Source organism: Mustela erminea, chromosome 1 (genome assembly GCF_009829155.1).
Source record: "Mustela erminea isolate mMusErm1 chromosome 1, mMusErm1.Pri, whole genome shotgun sequence".
In the NCBI taxonomy this organism is placed as follows: Eukaryota; Metazoa; Chordata; class Mammalia; order Carnivora; family Mustelidae; genus Mustela; species Mustela erminea.
The window spans coordinates 205,373,834-205,400,954 of NC_045614.1; positions in this window are offsets into that span (position 1 = coordinate 205,373,834).

Sequence of the window (27,121 nt, forward strand, 5' to 3'; positions counted from 1 at the left end):
CTGCCTGGCCCCAGGGCTCTCACTCTTGACAGTGGCTTAAGTCCCTTTAAAATCCAGGATTCTATTTTTTTTTTTAAAGATTTTATTTATTTATTAGACAGAGAGAGGGAGCACGCATGAGTTGGGTGGGGAGAGGGATAAGCAGACTCCCTGCTGAGCAGGGAGCCTGATATGGGGGTCAATCCCAGGATCCTGAGACCAGAGCCTGAGCTGAAGGCAGCTGCTTATCTGACTGAGCCACCCAGGCACCCCTCTAGGATTCTATTTTTAAGCAAAATTGTCCTCTGTGAAGAAATAGATGAAACAATGTACTCCAGTGGATTTGAAGGACCCTTGATAACCGTAAGCATAAATTACTAGTTTGTTTTAGAAATACATATCTCTGCATCTCTGTATCTCTGTATCTATCTATCTCTATCTAGCATCTCTCTGTCCATCCATCCAACCATCCATCTACTTATCACCTTTTAAAAATGTAAACCTGGGAACCAGTCTGCTCAAGCTACCCTCAAAATTATAGTACCAAAGTGATGGCTCCTAAGAGAAACGAGTAATTACAGCTTGTTTCCAAACAGCACTGAGAATTATTCTATCAAATTGTTTTCCTTCTAATGGCTGATTGTGTCACAAAAATAACTTATATTTAAGAAGGGTTAGAAAACATCAACAAAAAGAATGGCAAGGGAATCGACTCCATTAAAATCTTAACAATACAAAATAATATCATGTAGATTTGGAACCATTTTCTCTGGAAACCTCTAAATGCTGCATAGCTTCATTCATTCTTATGACACCTCTAATTATTCACACATTATTTATGGATTTGTCTTGGTCTCTCTTATGTTATCTCTATGGTCTGCTTTGCTGTCCTATAATCCAGTGATAAGTGGTGCATGGGCTCTCTCTACCAGTAGTTCTCAGTGCTCTAACTTCTTTTTCTTCAGCATCTTAGAACTGGAGGTTCCCTTCCACACTGTGATTAAGGGGTAGGTGAGGTTTTGAAATGTTCTCCTTTCTTTGGGCACGGAGTGTCCAGGTTCATACAGTGAAGTCTTACTGACAGGCTTATTTACTGAAAGCCTCAGCTTTCTTTTAATGCTTAGAGTATAGATGTGGTTAAAATCCTCCTGTTAGTGTTTTTGGAGTCATCGTGTAAGAGTTCCTTGGAAGAAGGTGACTCTGGATCTAAGTGCCTTACACACTCTTTCTTTTTCCTTTTTATTTATTTCTTTAAATTCAATGAATTAACATATAGTGTACTATTAGTTTCAGAGGTTTCAGAGGTAGGGTTTTCAGTGATTCAACAGTTGTATACAACACTCCGTGCTCCTTACATCATGTGCCCTCCTCAATGCCCCTCGCCCAGTTATTCCATCTCCCACTGATCTCCTCTCCTGCAACCCTCGGTTGTTTCCTATGATTAAGACGCTTAACGGTTTGTCTCCCTTGTTGATTACATCTTGTTTTGTCTTTTCCTCCCTTCCTCTATGCTCTTCTGTCTTGTTTCTTAAATTCTCCATATGAGTGAAATTATATGATAATTGTCTTCATTTGTCAATGGACATTTGGACTCTCTGCAGTTTGACTATTGTGGACATTGCTGCTATAAACACTGGGGTGCAGGTGCTCCTTCAGATACATTTGTATCTTTGCAGTATATAGCTAGTAATGTAATTGTTGGATCATAGGGCAGCTCTATTTTTAACTTTTTGAGGAGCCTCCATACTGTTTTCCAGGGTGGCTCTACCAGCTTGCATTCCCACCAGCCGAGTAAAAGGTTTCCTCTTTCTTGGCATCCTAACCAACATTTGTTGTTTCCTGACTTGTTAATTTTAGCCATTCTGACGTGTATGAGGTGTATCTCATTATGGTTTTAATTTGTATTTCCCTGAGGCCAAGTGATGTTGAGCATTTTTTCTTGTGTCTGTTGGCCATTTGTATGTCTTCTTTGGAGAAATGTCTATTCATGCCTTCTGCCCATTTCTTGAGTGGATTATTTGTTCTTTGGGTAATGAGTTTGACAAATTCTTTATAGATTTTGGATACTAACCCTTTATCTGATAAACCATTTGCAAGTTTTCTCCCATTCTGTCAGTTGTCTTTTGGTTTTGTTGACTATTTCCTTTGCTGTGCAAAAGATTTTTACCTTGATGAAGTCCCAATAGCTCTTTTTTTTTTTGGGTCTTAGTTGCCCTTACCGTTGGGGCGATCTCTAGTTCTGAAGGTGCTGTGGCCAAGATAAAATGTTGCTGCCTATGTTCTCTAGGATTTTGATGGATTCCTGTCTTACCTTTAGGTCTTTGATCCATTTTGAATTTCTTTTTATGTATGGAGTAAGAAAGTGTCATTCTTCTGCATGTGGCTGTCCAATTCTCCCAAGACCATTTGTTGAAAAGATTGTCTTTTTTCCATTGAACATTCTTTCCTGCTTTGCTGAAGATTAGTTGACCACAGAGTTGAGGGTCCATTTCTGAGTTCTCTAATCTGTGCCATTGATCTATGTGTCTGTTTATGTGCCAATACCATACTTTCTTGATGTTGCACAACCTTTTAGTGAATTGCCTGTTTTGCCCCATCCAGAAGTTGGTAGTTAGGAACATGGAAACAGTGTAAGAAACTTTTGCAACATCATGCTTAGGATAATGATGTACATAAATAGGCATATTGCAATCCCATAGTAAAAACTAAATCCAGGAGCTAAATTCTTTGTGAATTTGTCTAGAAAAAGAGGTTAGGGAGAAAAGGTGAGTTTATCCAAAAGAAATTGTACCACGAGACTGGCTATTAAGTAGTCCCAGAGTTAAGATGTTTTTTTAATTAATTGATTAATTATTATGTTCAGTTAGCCAACATATAGTACATCACAAGTTTTTGATATAGTGCTAATAATTCATTAGTTTTATATAACATGTCTAGTTTGCATGTCTAGGTCCATTCTTATAACACCTTGAACCAATATAATAGAGAGAAAAACCTTCTAACCTATGCCATTAAGATATAATCAATGGCCATTAGTCCTAATATGCCTGCTCTGTGCTTTCCTGACAGCAGGGAGTAAGTATAAAATAGGATAAGATTCAGGCTGATAATAGGCTAGAACTTGACTAAGCCTGAACAGGAAGATGGGCCAGTTCCTGTGTTCAACTCTGTTTAAAGTTGTGCTGTCCAATATGGTAGCTGCTAGCTACCTTTGGCTATTATAATTTAAGCTAATTAAAATTAAAGATAATTGAAAAATTAGTTTGTGCTTTACACCAGCACAGTTCAGGTGGTCGGTAGCTATGTGTGGCCAGTGGACACGATACTGAATAGTGCAGATGTAGAACACCCATTCATTGCAGAGAGTCCTTTTGGGCAGGAATGGTTTAGAGTCAGCACTTAAACTGTTAGAAATTGAGACATCTCTAACTCATTAGGAAATAGGGGATCATCTGGGGCATTGGTTAATTAGACTGAAGGTCAATAAGTAAAATTTGACTAGGGGCACGAGAAGGGAAACCACAATATGTTCTGGAGGATTGCTCTTTCCTGCTTAATTATTGCCCAAAAGCTGGCAGAAAGTGACCTTTTGTGGCAGAAGTGAGTGGGAGCTTGGATTTGTCTTTCAGTTTCGTTTAAAGAACCCCCTCCTGACTTGGATATACAGTTTAAAGATTTCCTCCCTCCTTTGGTTTTCTGCATCCTATTTTACTATGCTACCACTCATTCTAGAAATTCTCATCCCTAGGTTTTATGAAGATTGGTGTGCTTCCACACAGATCTCACCAGAAAATTTAATGCTACAGACCTCAGGCTTGCTAGTCTGAAGCGTTCTTTGTACCACTCCTTGTCTGCCTCCAGTTAACTATCTTTTTTTTTTTTTTAAGATTTTATTTATTTATTTGACAGAGATCACAAGTAGGCAGAGAGGCAGGCAGAGAAGGAGAGAGAGAGAGGAGGAAGCGGGCTCCCTGCCAAGCAGAGAGCCTGATGTGGGGCTCGATCCCAGGACCCTGAGATCATGACCTTAACCGAAGGCAGAGGCTTAAGCCATTGAGCCACCCAGGTGCCCCAAACTATCTTTTTTAGAGAAGGAATCCTCTTGAAACCTTATACTGCTCCAGATTAGGAGACTAAGTATTGTCCCTACAGTATAAAATACAACACAATGGTTATAATGTCTCTATAAGGAAAGATTTGGAAGAAATGACTGCAAATATACATTCAGTTGCTTGAATAAAAATCAGGGCCATGGGGTGGACTTAAATTATAGAAAGGAAGATGTTGAGTGGGTTTCTGAAAAGCTTGAAAATTTTTAATTAGGAAAGTTGAATATTTGTTGAACATCTTTTTCCTGCTTAATTGCGATCACCTTCTAAATTGTGTCCTGACTTTAGCATTGATCATAGTGGCCCCCCAAAAGGTATACTCACATCTTACTCCCTAAAACCTGTGAATATGACCTTCTTTGGAAAACGGGTTTTTGCAAATGTAATTAAGTTAAGGGTCTTGAGATGAGATCATCCCGGATTATCTGGGTGGCCCCTAAATCCAGTGAAAACCGTCCTTATGAAAAACAGAAGAGGAGAAGACACAGACACACAGGAGAGAATGTCATGTACAGACGAAGGCAGAAATCGGAGTGGTCACAGCCAAGGAATCTGGCAACCACCAGTAGCTAGAAGAGGCAAAGAATGGATTCTCCTCTAGAGCTTCCAGAGGTAATGTGGCCCTGCTGGCACCTTGATTTTGGACTTCTGGCTCAGAGTTCTGCCTTCCACAACTATGAGAGAATGCATGTCTGTTGTTTAAAGCCACCAAGTTTGTGACGATTTGTTACAACAGCCACAGGAAATAAGAATACAGATCGTTTCTGATATGTCCTCAAAATCACTTTTGGAATGATAAATTTGAGGCATAAGCCTCATGCAAAATATAAAATACACGTTCTTTAGAAGAGCTTCCAAGAACCCCTTGATCTGGTCACTACCTGCCTTTCTCACTAGGTTGCTCTCTGTCCCCCTGTTACATTTAATAAGAGCAGATTCTTTTGTTCCCTGGATGTACTGCCAGTTTCATCCCACTGTGTTCTTTGAACACAGTTCCTACTATCAGCAATGTCCTTCTGAGGCTTGTCCGTTTCTTTTAACTCTTGATCTTTCTTTTGAAACCCTGCTCGGTGTCTGTCCCCAGGAAGACATATAAGCTGACATTACTCTGTCTTCCCCTCCTTTCCCATTGTCACCTCTGCATCATGAATAGACACACATTATGACACAGTACTTTTCTGCATCCATCCATTCAAAAATTGAAAATGAAATTTTAATAGGTAATACATCCATAGGTCTCAAAAATAGTTAAAAAATGATTAAAGAAATCATCCTGGAGAAGACTTGCTCCTATGGTTATACCCACCGGTTTCTCTCCATTCCCTAAAGGTAACCATTTTAGAATACTTTGTTTCTTTATGCATATACAAAATTTTCCTTACACAATGGTGGCACACTATATATGTTGTTCTGAACATTGCTTTTTTCCATTTTAGTATATATCCTGGAGTTTTTTTGCATATCACTTTATAGAGTTCTTCCTCATTCTCCCATTTTTTTCTGGATACACAGCATTCCACCAAGTAGATGACCCTAGATAATTTAACCAGTCCCTAAATATTGGCCTCTTGGTTTAAATCCATTATTTTTTATAATAAATATTGCTCTAATAAAAACTTTTATACATGTATCATTTTATACGATAAAAGTTTAGGATAGATTTCCAGAAGTTAGAATGCTGGGCGAAAGGTCAAGTATAAATGTAATTGTGCTAGACATCACCAGATATTCCCCCACAGGCACAACGATATCTTGTATTCCACTGGCAATATACAAGTGGGCTGTGGGCATGACTTATCAGCACAGAGTGTTGCACACTTTTGCATTTTGGCAAACATGGTGGATGAATGTAATAGTTTCCTATTGTTGTATAATAAATTACCACAAACTTAGTGTCCTAACGCAACACATATTTATTATCTCACAGTTTTTGTGATTAGCAGCCTAAGTGTGGGTTAGCTTGGTCCTCTGATCAAGGTCCCACAGGCTGTTAGTAAGAACTGCAGTCCTATCTGAGGCTCAAGGTCTTTCAAGTTCATGTGGCTGTTGGAGGAAGTCACTTTCTTTGGACTGTAGAACTGAAGCTCTTGGCTTCTAGATGTCTGTCTGTCAATGGTTCCTAGCCCTGTGACCTTTCCCCCAGACAGCTGACATACATCAGCTTGCTTCTTCAAGATCAGCAGAGGAATCTCTTGGTATAGTCGCTAAGATGGAGTCTTATTTTAGGTAACATAATCGCAGAATGTCATCCATCCCATCCGCCATATAACATAACCTAATTTAAGGAATAAAAATCCCAAGATTACTGCCATATTCTTTTGGTTAGAAATATGTCGTAGGTCCTAGCCACACTCAAGGGAAGAGAAATATGTAAAGCTTCACACTTGCGGTTGAACATACTGGGGACTTCCAAGAATTCTGCTCATTGCAGTGAGAAATGTAGTTTTAATATGAATTCCCTTTATTATAAGTATTTTTGTAGGTTTAATGGAAACTTTTTTTTTCTTTGTAAACTATCCATGTTCCTAGTCTATATTTCTCCTAGGCTTTGGTTATTTCTTTTTTCCTAGATTTCCAGAAGTTCTTTACGTATCAGTAAGTGTAACTCATTGACATTGATATAAACTGCAAATATTTCCTTCCAGCTTGTTCTTATGCTGTTTTGAATGTAAAATTTATGAATTTTATGTGGTTGAACTTTTAAGTTTTTCTTTTTACTTCTATTTTCTGAGTCATAGTTATAAAGTCTGCTTTCATTTGGTGGCTTTAAAGTAATTCAGCCTTTCAACGTTGTTATGACTTTATTTTTTACACCTTAATTCTAAATTCATTTGAAATTGTCTTTGAATATGGTGTGATTGATGAAAACAATAATATTTTCCAGGTGGCGATTTTGTTTTCCCTAACATTATATATTAAAGTTCATGTTTACCACCACAGATTTGAGCACACCTTTATCACATACTAAATTCCCATGTAAGTTAAAATCTATTTCTGGAATCCATCTTCCCTTTTTTGGTTTCTATATATGCCCAATACCACACTGTTTAATTATCAAAGTCTTAAAATGTATTTATGGGCTTATAAGTCTTTTCTACTTGGTAGATTTCCTGGTTATTGTTATTAGCTTACTTTTCCATAAGAACTTCAGAATTATCTAGTTTCAGAACAAAATTGCTTTTTAAAAGTATTCTTGTTGGGATTGTTAGATTTATAAATTAACTTAGGAAGAATTGAAATTTTTAATGAGATATATTTTTTTGATTTATAAACGTAATATACCTTTCCATTCACTTTTTCTGTCAGGAATGTATCCAATTTTTTCCTCATATTGTTTTTTCACATGCCTTGTTAGTCTTAGTCCTAGGTATTTCATCCTTTTTTGGAATTATTGCTGGCCCATTTGAAATGGAACTTTCCATTTTATCTTCTAAGTGTTGTTTATGTACATGAAAACTATCGATTTCTATAAATTTTACATATGACTAAATTACTATTTAGAAAACATTTCTTGAGTACCCAACATGTGAGGAGCTTCTGTACAAAAACTGCACTCACAATACACAGAATAGTCATGGTCCTTCCCCCAGCAAGGAAGCAGAAAGTGAACAGGTAAGCAAATAAATAAATGCATAAATGACCATTTGTGATCAATGCATAAAAAGTGGTTTAGTGGGGCGCCTGGGTGGCTCAGTGGATTGAGCCGCTGCCTTCGGCTCAGGTCATGTTCTCAGTGTCCTGGGATCAAGCCCCGCATCAGGCTCTCTGCTCAGCAGGGAGCCTGCTTCCCCTTCTCTCTCTGCCTGCCTCTCTGTCTACTTGTGATCTCTCTCTTTCAAATAAATAAATAAAATCTTAAAAAAAAAGTGGTTTAGTAATATAGAGTAATTAAGTGGGTCTTCCCCAGCTATAGAAACTTTGAGGATTTGGTCCACACTTTATTTATCTCTGGGTCTCCAGAGACTAGCACAATGATCAAGAGACAAAAGGCAACAAATATTTATTGAACTGAAAAGAACTAGTTGCTTTGAGTTTAAGGGCAATGATGCTTTAAGTCTGTTAGCCTCATGACTATACAGCCCAGATTTTTCAAACCATTTCATATTTTGTCTTATTTTTTTAAAAATATTTTGTTTTTTACTTGAGAGAGAGAGAAGGAGAGAGAGCTCAAGCTGGGGGAGAGGCAGAGGAGAGCAAGAAGGTGGCTTCCTGCAGGGAGCCTGGTGCAAGGCTCAAGCACAGGACCCTGGGAGCATGACCTGAGCTGAAGGTAGATGCTTAACTGACTGATCCACCCAGGTGCCACAAACAATTTCATATTTTAGTTCACTGTTTCTATAAATACATGATCACAAGATGGTTCTTTAGGGTTTGTTTGGAAATTGTCAACCATAGTTAAAGTTTTTATCCAAAGAGTCCATACCTGTTTCAGGCCTATGAGCAGAGTGGACTTTCAATCATTGGCATGAATATTTTGAAGCTTTGAAGATGAGGATATCCCCTCTTTCAAGTTTTAATTGAGGGATGCCTTGGTGGCCAAGTTGGTTAAACATCCGCCTTTGGTTCTTGGGATCCAGCCTCCCCACCCACCTTGCCCCTCATTGGGCTTCCTGCTCAGCAGGGAGTCTGGTTCTCCCTCTTCCTCTCTACCTCTCCACTCTGTGTGCTCTCCCTCACAAATAAATAAATAAAATCTTAAAAAGAAATTAAGTTGTAATTGAGATGTCAAAATTAAACAACTTTGCTGAGCCTCATTGGAGCTTGTGTGTTCTTCCAAGTCTAGGAGTTAAGATTTACATCTTTTATACTATTTGGAAATAAAGAAAATGCTATAATGGTGAAAATTCTACATATATATATATATATATATATATATATATATATATAGGCTTTTCATTGTTGTTTTATTTTTTCTTTTTAAATGTTAATAAATGGCAAGTAAAGGGTCTAGGATTTAGTGTGTTAATTTTTATTTATTTATGGCTTTCCTAGCTTTGAAAAAGAATTCAGACCAGCTTAAAGGAATTTATGAAATGCATCAAATTTACATATATTGAAAAAGTGTGAGAAAGAAACCAGGTACAAAACAAACTTGGAGACATATGGTAGACTTGCTGTCAGAAGCCTCCGGTTTGGACTCTTATCTTATTGAAAACATATTGAGCATTAACACAATTTACTGTCCAATTAAAATTTTTAAAAATTACTAATAATAGCAAAAATACATTTCATGCTTACTCTCTTCCAGGCGTCATTTTAAGCTTTTTAAAATGCACTACTTAACTTAATCCTTTGCAACAAGAACCTGATGGGATATGTACTAATATTGTTCTAGTTTACAGGAGAGGATCAGCTATTACTAATATTAAGACAAGAAAGGAAATTATTGAGAAGATTCTTATAAAGATGATGCTGTGAACTTTTATGAGCAACATTCCCCACAATATCTGTACAGTGGGTACAACAATGAATTTCCTGTGTTTTTTGTAGCTTCCCTTGATCTAACGGCCCCGTGATAAGCTCAGACTGATTCTACAAGGTGGCTAGTGAAGGAAACACAAGTTCTGCTGGTATAGCTTCATTCAGGAGTGAATTTAGGAATATCTGGAAGAATGCATAATTTGAATATCATGTAGGCAATGCTTTAAAAATGTTACATCTTCTAATTAAGTGATAGGTGGATATAGGAAGTGCTGAGTTTGAGATGGTTTTAAAGTTGAATTAGATGGTTTTCACGTTGAATTAGAAGGCCTTTCACCTATAAACATGGCTGGCTAGCAAACTTCCTTTTTCAATTAATGGCTATACCAGACGGGTGAAATAAGGTGTATCAGGTAGGTTATGCTGTGCTAAGCTGTGGTAACAAATAGGTCCCTGCATTGCAGTGGCTTTGTATACAAGAGTCTTATTTATCCTCAGATAAGGTCCAGTTTGTGTCTGAGAGCTCTTCCATCTTGTAGTAGCGCTTCCTCGAGAAAATAACCTCCAAGTTCAGTGTAGCGTGGGAAAACAGCAATCTCAGAAAAGGAGCACCTACTCTTACCTTTCTGACATGGAAACTAGCACATGGTTTCTGTTCATGTTCCGCTGATAAGAATTAGTCCCATGACACCACTCTGATGCATGGGGTTGGGAAACATGGATATTTACTGAGCACTGACCATTTATGTCACAGAAGAAGTAAGTTTCTTTATTTTCTTCTTCTTCTTCTTTTTAATTTTTTTTTGGTGTATTTTTTTCTAGGGACTTGTCTCTTGTTACCTATCTTCTTACCCCTTTAGACCTCTTGTCTCATGAAACCATATCCTTATGATTCCAGATCCCTTCTCTTCAAGCACTTTGTTCTGATTGGAGGAGGTATCTATAAAGATGGGCCAAAAGACAGAACAGTAGGAGAATGAAGAGGGAGGGGACATCCCTTCAATTGTAAACTCTCATTTTTTCTACTGCTTCCTCCCATTTCCTTCCCTAACCTCCTAGCTCTGGCTGATGATTGCAAGATTAAAGTAAAGAAAGAGAATACCATTTTGTTGCTCCGAAGGCCTCTGTTATTTCTCCTCCTCCTCCTCTTTCTTTTCACTTAATTTAATAAACACATTATTTTAACCCAATCTGTGAGCCAGGCATGTATAAGCATTGGGTATCCAGAAATGCACAGTATGTGGCATCTGTGCTCCAGAGCCACTTGGCTCACTGGTGAACACCAAGAACTGTAAAATGTTAGAGACAGAGTGCGAACTAGAAATAAAATTTAAAAAAAAAAGTGAACAATTAAATGAATGATTTAATGCTCAGTTGAATGGATACTCAGGATTTTCACCTTATGTGCAGAGAAGGCTTGCTTCTCAGAGCAGTTAAGGTAGAAGGCAGGCAAGGCAAAGGGAGACACAGAAGTTACAAATATTACCAGTGCAGTGTCTCCAGTCTCTTTCTCAGCCCTTCCCTAACACTTAGCCCATTCTTCTCTTACCCTACAACATAAATCCTGACCTGCCCCAGCTTCCTGTCCTCAACCCTTGGGTGCCTCGACATGGGGTGGAGGCAGGGAATGTCACTGAATGTAGGGAATGTCGGAGATATATCTGTGTAGCTGGATCGTCAAATTGTTACTGTGATCTGATCCCATTCTTTTCCCCAAAGGAACATTACAGTACCGTGTGGAAAGATGTGGCACCACTATGTGTTTATTGCATATGCCAAGGTGATTTATGGTGTAAACACAATTGTGTAATGTAATCTGGAGACTTAATTGCCATTCATGGCATTATTTGCTTGGCAGGGGTGATGTAAGAGGTGATTAAATCTCCAAGCAGTGCTTGACCTAAATGATCTCTGAGGCTCTTTCGAACCTATAGACTCTTTGATTGTGTGCAAATATGTGCCTTAAATTCTAAACAAGTGATTTCAAAAATGAGCCTTTGGAATATAAATCAGTGATTAAGAGAGAGATTGCCTGCAATGTAGCAAGTTCTCATTTCTCCAATTTCTCTTCATTCTTTAGTTTTTACCTATAAATGATTCTCTTATTTTTTCTACTGTTTCTGCATATTAACACAGAATTTTTCCTTACTCCCAAATTGCTGTTTTTGATTATAAGCATCTCTGAATCTTCATTTGTTGTTTCATTAAGTGAAAAAAAAAAAAAAAAAAGATCTCCAACGGAAGAATATACTTCCAAATGGACAACAAGGGAATATTTCATTAATTTGTTTCTCAGTCTTTGCAATCATGTGCATTAAAATGTTTAGCTGCTTCTTTTCTTTTAATGAAATGAGAAGTGGTTGTTAATTTTTTATCACTGCCCTAAATAAACTGTGCCATTCCTAATGGATGTATAACCAGAATTAATCTCAAACAGAAATCACCAGTGACATGCAAAGAGGATTATGTGAGTTTCTTACAGGATTTTATTAAGAGGTATATTTTCCTGAAGTCGGTTTACATTTGCATTCAATTTTTGTGCTTTCTGTCCCATGTTTCAAATTTTAAAAGAAAGAAAACTTGTACACAACTTGGGCACAATAATATTGGATAAATTAGACTTACAGAGGTCATTAACATCTTTCCCTGCTTCCTTCCAGATAAATGAGAATTCATTTTGACATTTCATCCACTCAAGACAAGGAACTTTGCCATCTCATTCGGTAACTAATTTTAATATCTAACGACACTTTTGGTCAGGATTTCTTTTTTTTTCCCACAAACCGTGGTACTGAAATGCCTTTTGTCGTTTTCCACTTTTCCAAACCTGAAGGAAAAAGGTAAACAGTTGGTTACAGTTTTCACAAAGTCATGAGTTTATGGTAAAATCATGATTCTTTTATTAAAGTCGTCAAACTAATGTTGCCTTTTATCATTATTTTATCAGTTTCTTTAAAATAATCTTTTAAAGTCACTTCAAGTTTTATCATAAAGACCACACTTATTAATATTTTATAAATAAATACTTATAAAATATTTAGGACTGATGCTGTCTAAAGGGTCGCTCATCAAAATTCTTCTTTGATGGAAGGTACTTTTCTTTTTTTTTTTTTTTTTTTCATTTATTTATTTTCAGCATAACAGTATCATTATTTTTTCACCACACCCAGTGCTCCATGCAATCCGTGCCCTCTGTAATACCCACCACCTGGTACCCCGACCTCCCACCCGCCCCCACCACTTCAAACCCCTCAGATTGTTTTTCAGAGTCCATAGTCTCTCATGATTCACCTCCCCTTCCAATTTACCCCAATCCCTTTCTAACTCCCCATGTCCTCCATGCTTTTTGTTATGCTCCACAAATAAGTGAAACCATATGATACTTGACTCTCTCTCTGCTTGACTGATTTCACTCAGCATAATCTCTTCCAGTCCCGTCCATGTTGCTACAAAAGTTGGGTATTTGTCCTTTCTGATGAAGGCATAATACTCCATAGCGTATATGGACCACATCTTCCTTATCCATTCATCCGTTGAAGGGCATCTTGGTTCTTTCCACAGTTTGGCGACTGTGGCCATTGCTGCTATAAACATTGGGGTACAGATGGCCCTTCTTTTTACTACATCTGTATCTTTGGGGTAAATACCCAGGAGTGCAATGGCAGGGTCATAGGGAATTTCTATTTTTAATTTCTTGAGGAATCTCCACACTGTTCTCCAAAGAGGCTACACCAACTTGCATTCCCACCAACAGTGTAAGAGGGTTCCCCTTTCTCCACATCCCCTCCAACACATGTTGTTTCCTGTCTTGCTAATTTTGGCCATTCTAACTGGTATAAGGTGATATCTCAATCTAGCCATCAGGGAGATTCAAATTAAAACTACATTGATGCAAGGTACTTTTGAAACAGTCTTGTTGAAGACAGTTTTATCCAGAGCTGTTGTTGAAAGAAGGAAAAGGGTGTCACGGGCCCAGGAAGAGATCAGTAAGGAGACCGCTGGTCTGGAGGTCAAGCAAAATATGAATTCTGAGTTCATTATCATTCAGAAGGGGATGTATATGGAAAGTGGACTCTACAAAACCAAAGGGTGTTTCGACTCTTGTGAGTTAAGAAAAGTGTGTGGAGGCAGAAAGAAAAATTGCAAAACAGACGGTGGAGGGATGGCCCATCTCTTGGGTAAAAGATGGGAAAGTCCAGCTCAGGCTGATGCACTCAAGAATTTCTCTAATGAGCTGGATTTACAGCTGTGTGCAAGGCTGAGGGCAGTTATTAGTAAATAACAGGGAAAGAGTGGTAGTGTCCCAATCACTGGTCTATAATCAATCAGAGCTTGGTCTCTGTGTGTAATTCTCCTAGGGGATTGTTAGGAGGAAAACACTGCTAAGGCGAGACACTGACTCATGGGGCCCCCATTAGTTGCTTACTAGGGACAGATATCCAATTTCTGTACATATAGATGTTCTGCTTATTAGGAAAGCAAGAGAAATGACTGAGAGACCGTGTGTTTTTCTTTTGTGGTCTGTTTTCTAAAAGTAAATATTTCAGTGCAACTTAGTCTAATTGCAAATACTTGTAAGACGCTAATGAGATGATATATTCTTATATGAAAGATTCTGATGAGCACATGCGTAATAGAAGCAGGCTCCATCTTAAGGACGTGATGTATCTACAAAAATGCCCACGAGGTTCCGGTATAGAGACAGAACAATAGATTTATTTGTTATGAGTGGGTAGGGGATAGGGCTTATTCACCAGGGTGTTAAAAAATATAAAATCGTGATTTATTCTAGCCCTGTAGCCTCAATATTTGACAACCTACTTCCGGTACATGATACCTATTATTTAATTGTTTTCTTTTCATACAAAATTAAAGATGCTGGTAACTGGTTTGCATTCAATACAGGGCAGATTGGGGCTAAATAATGCTACTTTCTCTACATTAAGTGAGTCTCATCTCATTCATTGTACTTTGCTTTGAGGAGAACTGTGCCTTTTGTCTTTAGTGTTGGAAATATTTTTATATTTCCTTTTTAATTCATAATGTGACAAATATAATAAAATAGAATTCAAGATACTTTGACAAACTCAGTATTTTGTTGTTGTGTTTTTCTCTTCTGCTAGTCTTAGTCTTTTTTTTTTTAAGATTATTTATTTTAGAGAGACAGCATGAGCAGGAGTAGCAGAGAGAGAGGGAGATAGAAACTCAAGCAGACCCTGTGTTGGGCTCAGAGCCTGATGCAGGACTCAGTCTCACAACCCCAAGACCATGACTTGAGCTGGAATCAAGTGTCAGATGTTCAACTGACTCCACCACCCAGATGCCCCTTCTTGAAAGAGTTTTTTTAATTTAAATTCCAGTTAGTTGACATACAGTGTGACATTAAGTGTTAGATATAATGTAGTGATTCAACACTTCCATACAACTTCCTGTGCTCCTCACGACAAGGGCATTCCTTAATCCCCATTAGCTCTTTCAGCCATCACCCCATGCACCTCCCTCTGGTGACCTTCAGTTTTCCCTCTGTAGTTAAGAGTCTGTTTCTTGATTTGCCTCTCACTCTCTTTTTTTTCTCCCTTTGCTGGTTTGTTTTGTTTCTTAAAGTCCACGTATGAGTGAAATCATATGCTATTTGTCTTTCTCTGACTGACTTATTTCACTTATCATTATACTCTGTAGCTCCATCCATGTCCTTGCAAATGTCAAGATTTTTCTTTTTTATGGCTGCAAACTCAGTAGTTTTGGTCAAGAGACTGCTGTTGTTGGAACAGACCTGTTGGGAGGCAAGTACAAGCCTTGTTCTCACTGATCTGTGGAAGTAGGAGAATCGCTATTTGTCACATAAAAACTGATCTAGTGCGATCACTACACAATGCCTGAAAGTGAATGTTAAGAGAAAGTCCAACATATAAAAGTCAGGAGCTGCCAATATATGCATCCTCAGTCCTAGCAAAACCAAATTCCCCAAGATCTGGTGTTATTATAAACTCCTAAGTACTTTCTGTACATCAGGGATCTTTGTAACTCATAAGCTGGTAGTACTGTCCTCCTCATTATTATTTGTGTGATTATTTGGTGTTTTGTTACACCGTCCCTTTCCTTCCAATGTTTAAATGCCAGCAAGTATGTCATGAGGTACAAATGATAATTTAGCACCTCTTTTCTGTCTGGTAGAAATGTCTGCACTAAAGGGTATTTGAAGCTGAGGTATCTACAAAGTTGGCAACTGTGTCTTTCTATAGGGAGTCAAGATGGGAGATGTCAAAAAGAGTGGTCAGATCTACCAGAAAACAATGTAACCTGCAGATCGCTCTCTTTCTTTAACTTCGAGCAAGACGGAACCTGGAGGTACTTGGTGGCGTGTTTTTGTTGCATGCATAGCATTGCTTGTTTATTTCAATATATAAGAATGCACTCCCCTGAAAGCAACTGCAAATCTGAATTGTTGGATATGTATTATCTCCTATAACAGTTAATCTAGACATAGGTGCTTCAAGGTGTGGGGTGACAGCTCAAAAATGTCAGGAAAGTCAGAAATAATGTTGGTCCTTCCCGTTCTCCATCTCCAGTCTACAGGCTTTCAGACCTAGTGTCTATCTGTTGCAAGTTGCAGGCCGTCTTGCTGCAGGATTGGAAGCATCACAATGGTACTTAAAGGGGAAAGGGGGAAGGATGAAAGCCTCATGCAGTTCTCTCTGGTTTCATCAGGGAAGAGACATCTCAATGGCTAAAACAGTGTGGCATGGCTACTTCTTCCTGCCAACTGCAAGAGAGGCTGGAAAGGGGTAGAGAGAGAGAGAGGGAGAGAGACTAATTTTAAGTAATAGGTTTATTCTGTTGTATAGCCTGGAAAGTCCAAAGTCTATAGGGCATACTGGCAGACTGGAGACCCAAGGAAGACTTAATGCCCTACTCTCAGGGCAGAAGTAAGAAGAAATCACAGTTGCCTTAGGGTTGGCCTCTATCCCTTTTTCTGAGGACAATGAATTCAGGAGTACTTTTCATGGAGCCTCCGCGGTCATGTCAGCAAAGACAGGCATGCCATTTTTGTAGGTCTAAGAAGGTGACCTGGAGAGACAAAGCGATCTCTGCAGGTAGGAGTTGTAGGTACTACAGCATTCCTAATGCTGGACGAGTATGAGACCAACTTGAATAAAGACCCATTCACTCGATGGCAGTCTGCTCAGGCCCCCATAACAAAGTTCCATAGGCTGGTCACTTAAAGAACAGAAATTTATTTTCTCATAGTTCTGGAGGCTGGAAGTCTAGGATCAGGGTGCCAGTATGGTCAGGTTCTGACGAGGACTCTCTTTCTGGTTTGTAGACGACATCTTCCTGCTATGTGCTCATGTGGCCTGTTCTCAGCTCTCAGGTGTCTTTTCTGGTAAGCGTCATAATCCTAGCGCAAGGGCTCCCTGCCGTGAACTCATCTAATCCTAACTGCCTCCAAAGGTCCCATCTCCAAATATCTTATGAGGGGTTATGATTTCAACATATGAATTTCCAGGGAACATAATTCAGTAAGAAACATTCAGGCTGAGCAAATACAGATGAGAGATCCCTGGAGGCAGTCTCTCAAGAATCCACCAGAACAGGGGAGACAAACCATGAGAGACTGTGGACTCTGAGAAACAAACTGAGGGTTTTGGAACGGAGTGGGGTGGGGGGTTAGGTGAGCCTGGTGGTAGGTATTACGGAGGGCACATATTGTGTGAAGCTCTGGGTGTGCTGCATAAACAATGAATTTTGGAATACTAAAAAGAAATTAAAAAAAAAAAAAAAAGAATCCACCAGAACGCACAGAAGAGGAGCTACGAACCAAGTTAGAATTTTTTTTTTTTTTTTTTTTTTTGCTTTCTTTTTCCTCTTGGAACCTCGACCTTGGAAGGGTTGGAAACTAAAGTGAGAAGAATGGGGGAAGAATGAGAGAACACCTTTTCTCCTTTCCCAGTAGTCTGCTAGCCAGCCCAACCTGGCCCAAGCTGAGGTTGGCTTACCTTTAATGATGGATAGAAATTCTGGGGGCCAACTATTCTAATTATTAAATTGCAACAATGTTTCACGTAACCAAAAGAGTTTTAGGCAGGCTGAATTCTCATCCTGGAGCAGGGAAAGAACTAGTCTCATTCAATAGATTTTAAGGGGTAGAGAGGAACAAAGAGTTAATTTATGAGACATGCTTGTTCAACTTAACTATTAGCTTTATTTTATTTCCCGATCCACTTTTAGGAAAAAAAAAGATAATTTGTTAGAATGATGTCTTGATAGAGTGATTAAAAAATCCTGGGGTACGATCTCTGGATCTGAGGATTTTTACATTTGGTTTTTCCTGGCAGAAACTTGGAATTAAAACATTTCAAGTAGCTGTAGTATCTGCAGTGGCCACTTGGTGGCAGCAGCCTATGAAACTGCATCGCGCTCTGAGACCCAGGAAATCTTGGATTTTTGTGTGAAGAGCATTCTTTGTCTTAGTGCCCCCAGAGCAATGCCTGTTCCTACTTTTGGTGGAAGCACCATTTTCCGTGACACTGTTTGTTTTGTGGTTGAGCCCTCGCTGGCCAACTTTTGTGCTTTCTGAATATCATATATTCTGGTTCTGTTTATAAACGTTCTAATAGTTTGGTGGAAATTTAGCCGTTTGAAACCTCCGTCAGTTTGGAGGTTTTTCTTTTGTCCTCTCATTTAATCCAAGCATGAACTGCACATTGGGAAAGAAACACTGCTCTTACTTTTCCTATTAAGATTTTCTCAAATAATACATACTTCTTAAAAATTCTTACACACATCAAAAAAGAAGGCCATTTTTATGCTACGTTTGTGTCTTCATTTTTCATGTTTACACATGTCATTAATAGGGTGAGTTTCCTCTAGATTTGTACCAGATGGCATGAGATTTTATATATATATATATATATATATATATATATATATATATATACACATATTTTTTCCCCCTTCGTTAAAATCTACCCAACATTAATCTTATCTAATTGGTTCATTTCTTTAATAACAAAATCTCATTTACAAGGATCCAGTAGCCAACTGAGTCTTCAGCTGCCAGGGGGACAAATGTGGTTTTTGCAAACCAATTACTTTTCTATGACTCTTTAGAAATGAAAGTCAACTGTTGTCTGGAGGGAGGTGGTGAAGTGGGGAGTTAGAAGACCATGACGGTTGGGGTTTGAGCCAGCTGGTGTCTAAAGCTGGCCCCAATGTTTGTGGATACATTTGTGGTGTGTCCTCAGGCACAACAATGAGGTTTTCTATGAATTTTAGATGAAATAATTTGTTCAGGCAATGAATGCTGCCTGTATGGCAGGTCCTGAGCTGTGGGAACTCAGTGACACGGGTGAGCATGAGACGTGGTCCTGGAGCTCTCAGTGCATGCTCTGAACAAGCATGACTTCCAACCAAACATGCCAAGAATGGTACATGTAATCAGACTGAGGTTTATGCTCAGGAGGAAAAGAACACACTATAGAAATACAACAAACAGTTAATAGCACAGCTTGATCCAGGCTGGAAGGTCAGGCAGGACCTCCCTAAGAAGTCAGACTTAAGGTAAATGCTGAAGGGTACTTAGACTGACTGTTGGAAAGGCAGGGGGGTCGAGAGGGAGACAGTGTGGGTGCAAAAGAATGAGCGTGTGCTGAAGCCAGAGGTGGGAATCAGCATGGTGTGTCTGAGGAACGGAAGGAAGGCTCTGGATGTTGGAGCACATTGAGTCATGGATGAGGAAGGGTAGGGAAACACAGTCTGACCCAGAGGACTGGGGCAGGGGCGCGGAGTTGTTGGCAATGGTGGTGGCCGTGATGCATGTGGTCAGAAGGTGGGCCTCTGGCTGCAGCAGGGAAACAGGGAAGTGACATGTGTCCCAGAGCCCACCGGAGTGGAAGGGCTGCTGTGCTGATCCTGGCACAGAAAGGGGCATGCAGACCAGAGGAGAGGGGGCCAGGAGGCCAGGGACAGGACTCAGGAGACAGGGAGGGTCTGAAAGGGGCTGAATGTTGAGGTCAATGGAGTGGGGAGGGCATGTCAAGGGACGGGAAAGCCTCAAGTGTTTCTGACTCGAGTAACTGAAAATTTAGTGTCTTTTTCATTGAGTGAGGGAACACAAAGACACTGGCGTTAAATTTGGACAAAGCAGAACCCAGATGCCTAAAGGTGGGGATTGAGAAAGGCTGAGATCTCTCCAGACAGTGGAAAGAAAGAGAGAGAGAGACAGAGAGAGAGAGAGAGAGAGAGAGAGAGAAAGAGAGAGAGAGAGAGAGAAAGGGACTGGAGTTTAGAGTGCTAGTAAGTCACACGGGTCCAGTGTTCCTGCTGGATTCTTGGCCGGCCGCAAGGACTCAATTCATGGTCACTTCCCTGCCTTGCATGCTCTCTCACTCTCACTACTACTCTGTCCTTCTTTTTCTTTGTTTCCCTTCTCCCTTTGTCACAATTGTATCTAAATTTGCTCATATTGAAAATCAAAATTTTCCATCTTATGGATCTCAACAGTCTTTTCCAGAATTTCTGGGAAGGGTCTGTACAAATTCTGGCAAAACAGTAATTTTTCCAACTGGCTTGTAACTGGTCAGTTTAAAAATATATTTTTTTTTTCCGTGCGTCTTTCCCTCTGTTTCTGTATTTTACATCTTTTTACTTGAGATCATGTATAGTGTGATTTTTCGACAAGTTACTAAACCTCCCTTCGGTTTAGTTTCTCATTTTGAAAAACAGATGAATAATCTGATGATATAATAATTGTGCTTTTCTAAGGGGTGGTTTGGAGGGTTAAATAAGTGAAAAACTTGTGAAGTGCATTATGAGCACACAATAATTGTTAGCTGTTATTATATGCTGTCATTATGGGCTGGGGAAGAGGAATAGGTTGGGAGACCCAGGGATACAGCTCGAACTTCAGCAGCGGAGGTTGTAGCTATGTTTAATGTATCCATGAGGTGAAAAGCCAGGGTTTCCTGAAGTTTATGATACAAGTTGTGTCCTACAAAGGAAGTTTGGAAGGTTTTTCCTTAGCCAGTGGAGAATAGGGAATGGGTGGGGAATGGGTGTTCCTTGTTCCTTTACGGTGCAGTGTAAGGTTACACTCTTTTCTATACCACTTTGTGTCTCTGTGGGTGGGTCCCCTCTTAGTGATCTGAACAGCATAGAATCAGCTCACTAATAACAGTAATAAGAACTGACATTGGTGCTGTCATAGTGTTTATTATAACAGCCCCATCAGGTTGAACATATTCTTATCTCCATTTTGGCAGTTGGAAAACTGAGATTATACAATTTAACACAAGGTTACACTGATGAAGCTGAGTTTGAATCCTAGCTTCAGAGCAGATCTGTGTGAACAATCTATATTTCTCCAGTTTCACTTCCATTCTTAAAATGTTTCCGAAGGTCCAAAGTTTGCTACTTTCTTTAAGAAGAAAGCAATCATGCACCCTTTCTTTCCTTTACTTTGAAAAAAGAAGAGCTTAACAAGGAAAGGTACATGTTGGTTGAAACAGTCTTTAAGGACACACTTAGTCCTGACTTTCCATAGTTTTATGAATGAAGAAATGGATGAATTCAGAGAACTTGATATTGATGGAGGGAGTAAGCGCAGTTGTGCAATCAGATCACTGATGGCTGGTCGCTGGAGAAGGGGAGACGTCTAAATGAAGGAAGACAGAACAATCAGATTCCCACCTTCTATAGTAGAAAATTTATTTATTCACTGAGTATAAACATATTAAGTGCCACCTCCAGTCCAAGGACTTTATCACGTCAGAATCCCCATCTTTATGATGCTTACGGCTTCACGAGGAGGAGGGAAGTAGAAGAAAGACACATCAAGTACACTGATAATACACTTCTTGATAGAGACAATGTGTTAGGGGAACAGAGAATCCAGGTCTAGAGAAGGCTGGTTACAAAGTGGTGGGGAGTGTGAGACAGTAGAGGTGGATTTGCAGAGCAAAGAGATTATAAATGATAAAAGTAGAGGAACCCGTCTCTGACCGAGAAGCATGAAGAGAAAGCCACTTCTTTGGGGGAAGGAAGAGTGGACCTAAGTGAGTCTTGACTGCACTGGATTGGAGACGGACGCACACATTTCCTTTGCTGAGTCTCTTACGACATAAAAGATGTGGATTCATGGCAAAATCCCTGTTGCCAGACCTAAGATAAAAGATCAGTTACAGACAAAAGTCATCAGGGGATGGAGACAAGAGGACAGAAGGTGATGTATTTCTCACAGCTGGCGTGGGCAGTGTTCTCCTGGCATTCTCCAACGCCCGTTTTCATTCTGTAGTGACAGTAGCGGCTTCTCCTTTTGCTTGTCCCTGTTGTAAGTGCAGTGCTCCATGCAGAAGTGTGAGCAGGAGGTGTCCATAAATGGGCAGGTGCAGGGGAGGTGATGGAGAATGTAGCAGCCTTGGATTAGTCAACAAGAAAGAATTTGTATGTATCTCATGCTCAAAGAGGAGAACAAAATGTTGCTAAAGTCTAGCATTTCTTTTCCCTTTGAGTTTCATTTGTTCATCTGTTTAATTTACTGTGTTCCGTTGGCTCTATGAGTTCATGTGGTGTCTAGGGTAAAACTCAGGAATTTATCTTTCATTCATCAGCATTTCTAAAAATGGACATGTTGATGAGCAAAATTTGGGGTTTCCTGCCCTGGCCTGGTGTCTGAGATAAATCTGTGGAGTCTGTTCATTTGGGCAAATGAAGAACACTTGCTTGATAATGAGACCGCTGTCCTAATTAACTAAGCTTTATGAAGTAATTATCTTAGCCCATGGAGTGGCTTACCTTTGCCCTCATTCAAAAGACTGGGCAGATGGTGGGTTCTCTGGGATTTGAGGCTGACATTCTTCGGAGTTTCAAACATAATGGTTACTGAAAGGAAAGGATTACCTTTAGTAGGTTTGTCCCTGTGCTTACCAAGAAGTGGGCTGCATAGGTCAGTCAGAGTAGTGGCACCCCAAGGCAGGAGAAGGTGCTGTGTTCGAGGGGGTGGGTACACTCTTCAGTAACCTGGTTTACACTCATTTGATCATCTGACGCTATTGATATTCACACTTCTATCCCTTTGTTCTCGGAGGAAATGAATATTTTACTCAACGAGTTGCTTACTGGTCTCCTATGCTCCTGTGACCCCTTGGGGGTACCTCACCATTTCCTCCTTTCTTGGCCAATTCTTGGTCTATTCATTGTTGATCACTGATGCTTTATTGAGACTCACTGGGAGAGCCTGTGTAGAGAGAAATCTCTGGTACTCTGGGCATCATGGTGTTTCTCCAATCTCATTATCATTCCAACAGAAGTCTAAAGAAAACAAAGCAGACACATCTGCTGACAATCTATCTCATGTCTGATATCGTTTTAATATACCTGTATATGTAGAGATATGTGTGTGTGTGTGTGTGTGTGTGTACGTGTGTGTACACAGACAACATAAGCCAGCCTGCTTTCCAGCCAGGGTTTCGGTAGATGTAAAATAAATAAAATCAAATGGCTCTACTAATCTTCTGGAATACATTGGTTTTCTCTCCCTTCAGCACATGGCTCTGGGTACAACGGCCTTCCTCTGAAGTAGCTACTTGGTAGGTCATTGGCCTCAAGACCTGAGGCCTTCAAGACCTTCCTCAAGACCTGAGGCCTCAAGACCTTCCTACTTCAGAGGAAGTGGCTACTTCCTCTGAAGTAGCTACTTTGTAGGTCATTGGCCTCAAGAGTCCCCATCACTGCCTCCAGAGACCCCTTTGGCCCACTGACATATAAGAAGGGGAATGTAATAGATGCTTCAAATCTCATGTGATGAGGGTGACCTAGTCGGGAGAAGTACTAAAGTATCTCCAGTATAAACCCTTTTTAATTCTCACCAATGATAAGACAAATCATGTGGAGTCCTGAGTACTTCCAATTAGCAAGTGAGAGACTCTGATTAAAAAATCAGGCCCACTGCATGGCAAGTGTGTTTTGGCTCTTTTATTTTGATAAGTGGTTTTAAGTATTTATTATAATAATCCACAGTCTACGGACTAATGGGCTGTAGGATGTCTTTTAACTGCGATAGAGTCTTGAGAAAATGGGGCCTCATTGTAAGCGCTTGCAGTTAAATCTTGCTTGGGACGTAAAATGAGGCCACTTTTTGATCACAATGATCACGTTTTCTGATTAATGAAGTGAAAAATGGATCATTTTACCCTATCGAAATTACAATACCGTGTATATAACAGTACGAACAAAAGGCATTAATTGCTATTAATGGTCTTGATGTCTATCCTGCAGCATCACATCTGATTGCTTTCTTCATTTGCCTTATTCAATTATTTGGATTTCTCTTTCATTACGGAAGAACAATTCTCTGAATTTTATGGCTCGGTCTTCTCACGTCGGAACTGGAGTCGGATTCTCAGTGCTGCGTCTTCCTCTTTGTTCTGTAGCGTCAGAATCTTTTCAGACACTCACTCTGTTGTTCCTTTCTCCGGCCCACACAACTGGCTGACTGCTGAGGTTGGCGGGACAACGCGCTGCCGTGTTCATGGGTTTGTACCAATCGGTGTGGCCTCAGCCAGTTTTATTTAACCTCTTGCTCTGGCACGGACTCAGTACGGCTTGTGGAGGGAAGTACTCGTGTGACAAGTGGTGAGAACTCCTGAGTGGTGTTAATAGTCTGCTAATGACCTCCTTAATTGGTAGACCCCAGCAGAATGAACGTGATGGCAAATCTCTTGGCCTTGAGTTCCCTCAGATGGTACAAGGGCCTTTGTAGTTGATGTGCTTCATTTCTTGTACAGGACAACAGGGAAGTTAAAATAGCTCTGCCTCTCAGAAGTTTGCCAATGACTTGAGGCCATCCTGGATGCAGCAATTTCCTAAGTGATATTCTGCTATTCTCCTTAGCTACTAAGATCCTTTCCAAAATTTCTTCAGTTCCCAAGAACCAGAGGGCCAGTTTCATTAACAGACTTTTGTGTAGAGTGTTGCTGGGGATAGTGATGTCCTCTTTAGTCACAATTGGGGCTTTGAGCACAGACTGCCTCCTTGGCTTCCTGTCCCCTGCAAGCCGTTCTTGATTTGGTGGGACTTTGGGAACTTTTCTTAGCTACCTGCCTTGGCCGTCCATGCTCAACTCCCAGACATTTATAGCCCCTCGCCTTTGAAAACCTTACTGAAGGTAATGCAGTCTCCTGCGATCTCCAAAGTTATCTCTCCCAGGTTCACCAGCATATTGTTAGTGGTACCTTCCCAGAGATGGCCAGCTTTCCCTTGCCCCCTGTGCTGGACTCCCAACCTGTCCTCTAGCTATTTCAAGATTAATTAATTAATTTATTTATTTTTTAAGATTTTATTTATTTGTCAGAGAGAGAGAGAGGGAGAGAGAGCGAGCACAGGCAGACAGAATGGCAGGCAGAGGCAGAGGGAGAAGCAGGCTCCCTGCCGAGCAAGGAGCCCGATGTGGGACTCCATCCCAGGACGCTGGGATCATGACCTGAGCCGAAGGCAGCTGCTCAACCAACTGAGCCACTCAGGCGTCCCCAAGAGAAATTTATTCTAAGGGATGTACTTTGTTCCTGACTAAGACTTCTTACTCCAAATGCCCCTCACCCCTCTCCCTAGTAAATGCGACCATACCGCACACAGGCACAGTCCATCTCTCTCTGATCTCATTGCTTAAAGCCCAGAGACAGTCCAGCCGGGGCCTTTCCCCTTTTCTGTTTGGTCTTCTTTGACTCTCCTGAGCTGAGAACTTTCTAATCTGAAAATCTAACCAAACAGTGTTCTAAACACTAGAGAGAGAAAACCTCAAGGAAGGTCATCCTACTTTAAGACCCATGCCCACCACATTTCCCTCTGGTTGATTTTTAATTATCAAAGCCATTGTTTACTTATTTAAGTTACACTCTACTCACAGTTAGCAAATCATAGTTGAGAACTTCCCTTACCTGCCCAAATAGACCTTTTAACTGAAACTTCAGTGGGTCTTGTGATACCGTCTTTTGCTCTCAGTCATCTGGATGGTTTGTACTGTCTTACCGGCAGTTTCCTGCCTGCTTCTTCTTAGAATTCATTCTGTGCCTTTAGAACTTGGAGAACTAGAAATGAGGATGTAAAAAAAAAAGTGTTTCTGGGACAAATTCCAGCGTGTGTGGAGGCAGGGGTGAAGGCAGTTCCCCACACCAATAAGAAACAATTCTCAGGCACCAGTTGGGTGTCCTATAATTCAACTCAGCTCTGAAACTGTATAGTCAGAGATAACCTTAGATTCTGCAGGTTAAGGGCTCAGTCCCACAAGCCTGTCCTCCACTTCAGGTGTCAGTCACAAGTCCAGGTTGTCACCTGTGCCTCTGACCAACTGGATACAGAGTAGATGTCCTCCTGCCCCTTGGAATTTAATTTTCTAGAGTGTCTCATAGAACTCAGAGAAATATTTTCCTTACTAGATCACCAGCTTATTATGAAAGGATATACTAGCTCAGGAACAATGAGGCGGAGGAAAGACATGGGGCAAAGTATGAGAAAGCTCAGAGCTTCCACGCCCTCTCTCCCTATCTTCATGTGTTCAGCAACCTGGAAGTCCTCTTACCCCCATCCTTTTTGAGGTTTTTATGGAGGTTTCATTAATACATATGATTGATTAAATCATTGGCCATTGAACTCCACCTCTGGAGCCTCTTCCATCCTCACAGATGGTGGTGGATGGGGAAGGAAAGTTCTAACTCGCTAATCACATGGTCGATTTTCCGGGCAATAAGCTCCACTTTCAGGTCATCTAGGGGCTTTCCAAAAGTCACCTTGTTAACAAAACACATGACACCTTTATTGCTCTCATTGCTTGGGAAATTCCAAGGGTTTTACGAGTTCCATAGCAAAAGAACAAAGACCAAATATTTATTTTTTTTAATAAGTCACAATATCACAGGGTGCCATTCCTGGCCAGGGAGCAGAGCCCAAATCCCGACATTGGACTCATTAGGACAAGGCTCTAATCTGTTGAGCCCACGAGCCTTGATAAATATATATATATATATACACACACACACATATATATATATATATATATATAAATAATATGTACTATCTACACACATATATATATACACACACACTTGATATATGTGCAGGCACTGGAGTCTGCAAAGAACAGGAATAGAAAATCAAATGCACTTGATGATTAATGAAACCAGAATTTTAAGTGGCTTCTCATTATGTATTTGCTGATGACATAAAATTTTCCTTTCTGGAATAAGAGAGTGTAAACCTTTGGACAGGGAACAACCATGAATTATTATTTTCCCTCTAACTATATAAATTAGAGATTCTATAACTGTACTTTCATTAAGTGTATCATGCAAATTGTCACCAGAGATAGAATTGTTATAGATCCAGAATATTTATTTAATAGCAGCTGCCACAGGACGCCTGCTTTCTGAATTCAGTGGACCAGGATCTTCTCACTGTGACCACCCCCCTCTCCCTCAAGGTTCATTTCTTGAGAGTAGCTTACCATCTGCCTCAGAAGCATGTAAAAGGATTTATTTCAATTATAAGACATTTCACATCTCTTTCTGCTTCTTTTAGGGACTCCTTAGAAAATTAAAAATACTCCATCTGGACTAGAGATA